The sequence below is a fragment of the Belonocnema kinseyi genome, chromosome 9 (assembly GCF_010883055.1).
Source record: "Belonocnema kinseyi isolate 2016_QV_RU_SX_M_011 chromosome 9, B_treatae_v1, whole genome shotgun sequence".
Classification (NCBI taxonomy): Eukaryota; Metazoa; Arthropoda; class Insecta; order Hymenoptera; family Cynipidae; genus Belonocnema; species Belonocnema kinseyi.
The window spans coordinates 48,082,920-48,087,363 of NC_046665.1; the positions used below are offsets into that span (position 1 = coordinate 48,082,920).

The 4,444-nt window shown below is 33.1% G+C and overlaps 1 protein-coding gene across 5 annotated transcripts in view; it reads right to left on the bottom strand.

Annotated features, from left to right (window-relative positions):
• LOC117179704 overlaps positions 1-4,444 on the bottom strand; it is a 107,454-nt gene that overhangs the window by 77,376 nt on the left and 25,634 nt on the right. The gene's annotated exons all lie outside the window — the stretch shown is intronic.

A 4,444-nucleotide genomic window follows, 5' to 3' on the forward strand; every position in this document is an offset into this window, starting at 1 on the left:
CCTATTCACCTACATAACAAGATGAGAATTGAAAGCAAACTGAATGTTAAATCAAAAAGCATGAAAGAGGGAGCTCTCCTTAATATTTTGACACCAAAATCAAAAGGATGTGATGAATTCCTCGAATCTAAATCAAAACCTAAACAAAGAAACGTATTACATATCAGAAAGCCCCTCAACAAATAATTCAACAATCGAAATAGAAAATTCAAATATTTATAAAGGAAGGGCAATTTTTATGATTGATACTGGATGTGATTTAAATTTAATTAACAAAGATAAAGTTGATTTGAGAACCTGGATTAATAAAAATAAAAAATATAATTTTATTGGAATCGGTCGTGAAATGATTAATACATTGGAAGAATTTAAAACAATAATAAAAGGGCTAGAATAAGAACTTCAGGTCGTACCAGATAATTTTCCTATAAATCAGGGAGGAATTTTTGGAACGTCATTTTTGAAGAATCAAAGAGCTAAATTATTCATAGAAGAGTTGGAATTAAATGTTAAAAATTTTAATTTGCCTAACATTTCTTACTTTAAAATAAATATTCCGGCTTGTACTAAGTAAATAGTAGAAATTCCTATTAAAGAGACTCCTTTAATAGAAGGATATATTCGAAGAATTAACGCAGTTCCTGTAGTATTTATTGGGGAATCTCTAGTGACTACGGTCGGGTGTCATACACGGTGTTTCACGATTAACAGTGCTGCAAATGATATAACATTGACCCTGGCTCCTGTCAAATTAGAGGAATGTGCGGCAGTAGTACCTGTTAGGCGGGATGACACATCTGTGTCTGGGGCGAATGATCCAAAGAAAGAGAAAGCGAAAAGTTCACTGAACTCTTAAAGCTGATTGATTTAAAGGGACTAAATGAAGAGGAAAGCGATCCTTAATAGAACTATTTGGCGAATATTTAGATTTATTTTATGTACCTCGAGATAAATTAGGTGCAACCACATTTGCGAAACATAAAATAATTACTATAGATAATCAGCCTTTTAATGTTAAGCAATATCAATAACCGGAAGTTCATGGAGGAAATTCGTAAACAAATAGACAATTTACTCGCAAGTGGAATCATACAATCATCGGAATCACCTTATAATTCCCCACTCTGGATCGTTTCCAAGAAAAGTGATCCAGGAGCTCCTAAAAAGTCGAGAATGGTTATTGATTATAGACAATTGAATAAAAAGACTGTAAATGATGCGTATCCTCTTCCTAATATTAGCGACATTCTTGACCAACTCGGTGGTGCCAAATATTTTTCAGTCTTGGATCTTTCCATGGGATTTCATCAGATTCCAATGGATCCTAATTCAAAAGAAAAAACCGCTTTTTCGACCCCTTATGCCGATCTTGAATACACTCGAATGCTATTTGGATTAAAAAATGCCCCACTACCTTTCAAAGGTTAATGGACTGTGTTCTGACCGGATTACAGGGTATAGACATTTTTATTTATGTGGATGACATTATCACCTATGCAAGTTCTCTAGAAGACCATGCACAGAAATTAAGATCTTTATTTGGATGATTAAAAATAGCGGGTTTAGTTTTGCAGCCTGAGAAATGTAAATTTTTGCAAAAAGAAATATAATATTTAGATCACATTAAAACTCAGTATGGTGTAAGGCCAGATCCTAGAAAAACAGAAGCAGTAAAGAATTTTCCAATTCCGAAACGAAGGAAAAATATTAAGTAATTTTTAGGTTTAATTGGGTATTACCGGCGAATCATCCCTGATTTTGCTAAAATAACGAAACCTTTCACTACTTCACTGAAAAAGGTTTTCCTTTTATTTGGTCTGATTTACAACAGAATTCTTTTGAATTACTAAGAGATAAAATATGTAAAGAACCTTTATTGCAATATTCAAATTTTTCGAGACCGTTTTTGCTTATTAGTGATGCATCATATTATACTTCTGGCCATAGTTTGAGCAGTTAAATATTTTCGACCTTATTTATATGGACGAAAATTTACACTTATTACAGATGACAGACCTTTAATTTGGTTATATGGATTAAAAGATCCGGTTTCTAGATTAGCAAGATGGAAAATTAAACTTAGTGAATATGATTATGTCATTCAATATAAACCTGGAAAGATAAACTCAAGTGTAGACGCTCTTTCTTGAAATCTTTGTAATTTAAATTAATATAAAAAAATAATTAAAATTTGGTGGAATATTTAACTCAACCCGGAACCGTGAGCTCGCCACGGGGGAAGAGTCTATGGATTATGATGAACGAGATGATAATGAAAAAAGTAATGAAATTGATAATGAGATCAATGAATTAATCGAAAAAGTCTTTGTAATTGGTGAAACTTCTGATTCTGTAAAACCTGATAATGATTCAAATGAATCTGAATCGGATTGCAGTGATAATAGTACTTATGATAGACCCAGCTTCGGATCGTCGCCAAATGTCGGGTAGGGACCCTCCGTATCGGCGCACTAACATTGGACAGCCCCTATGCTACAAGCTGTGTGGGAGAAACACTCACCTTCTGGAGATTGTAGGGTATATAGGGATATTGCCTTAAGAAATGATCGTCTTGGTGATTAGACAAGTCTGAGGAGTGGAGGTAATCCCGTGGATGACTGCGATAAGCGGTTACCACTGTACTGGCAATACAAATTAACATTTGTATTGTAAGGTAACTGTCACGGAACATATCTTGTTAGGGAACCTGAAAGATACAGGAAGCATTACGGCGACCCAGTCAAGGCCACCCTGGGCATGATGAGGGAGTGGAGTGTCGTAGAATGTCATGAAACTATTGACGAAAAGGAAAAATATCATCAAACGATTGAAGGAACTGATAAATGTCATGGAACGATTGACGAAATTGATAAATGTCATGAAACGATTGACACAGTAGCCACGACCGGCACTCGGGGACGCTCTTGCACTGTTTGGTCAGCAGTTACTGGTGATTTAAATCAAAATTTCTCACGAAAAAGAAATGCAATTGAAAGAATCCTCTATACTAGTGATTCTGAATTCTAATGTAAAATATAGTAATGATAAAATTGGTCTTGGTGGAGGCCATGTTGTTTATTTCATTTCAGATGATTATAAATTAGAGTCAATGGTTAATCAAGAATTATCTAAATGTGAATTAATAAATCGTGACGAGTTAAAAAAGGGAAACCGAAGGATTGGAGAAGTGATTGTTTTTGCGCATAATGGTCGTTACATTTTTAATGCTGTTATAAAGGATAAATTTGAGGATAAACATTTTCTAAGTACAATGTCAAAAGCTATTCTAGCCCTTAAAACGCTGCAGAAACTTTAAATGTTAAATTAATCAAAGTACCAAGTTATGATGATAATTTAAAGCAAATTCCTTGGATTACAATTGAACAAATTTTTAGAAAACATTTTCAAAATTGAAAGATTATAAAAGAATTCCATGAGTCAGCAGCTGTAGGACATAAAGGAGTATGTAAATCTTTTTGCAGAATTAGAGATAAATTTTATTGGAAAAATATAAAATTAGATATTCAGAATTATATTCAACTTTGCCGTAATTGTCAAGAAAGAAAAATAGTAAGAATTAAAACAAGAATGCCGATGCAAATTACAGAAACTCATAAAGAACCTTTTGACAAAGTGCAAATTGATATTGTTGTTCCATTACCAACAACTATTAGAGGAAATAGATTTGTTTTAACCATTCAAGATAAATTTTCTAAATATTCTGAAGCAATTCCAATATCAAATGCGGATGCTGAAACTACAGCAGTCGCTTTGGCAAAACAATTTATAATGAGACACCGATGTCCAAGAGTAATTAAAACTGATCAAGGAAGTAATTTTATGAGTGAAGTCATGAAAACTTTTTGTAAAATATTTAAAATTGCAAAAATTAATTCAACTGCTTACCACCCACAATCACTGGGCTCTCTTCAAATGAGTCATCACAGTTTAAGAGAATATTTGAAACAATTCGGGACGAAACAGGATTGGGATGAATGGCTGCGGTATGCTATATTTTCATATAATTCGTATGTGCATGAGTCGACAGGATTTGCTCCTCATACTATTGTTTATGGAAAAGAAATGAATTTGCTGACTAGTTTTTCGGAAAATAAACCCCCTTCTACGTATTTCAAATATGTCTTGCACTTATTTAAAAAAACTTGTGGACGTTCAAAAAACTGCCGAAGAAAATTTGAAGTCGGCAAAAGAAAAATCAAAAAGATACTATGATCAAAATTTAAATATTCAAAATTTTAGGGAAGGAGATTTTGTAAAACTTTTAGAACCCCCATCTGTTCATAAATTTGATAAATAATATTCTGGTTCATTCCAAATTGAAAGATTGATCGGAGATACCGATGCAGAGATTATAATGGGACCCAATAAGACAAAAATTGTACACTTAAATATACTAAAATTAGCTGCAATTCCGATGGATATA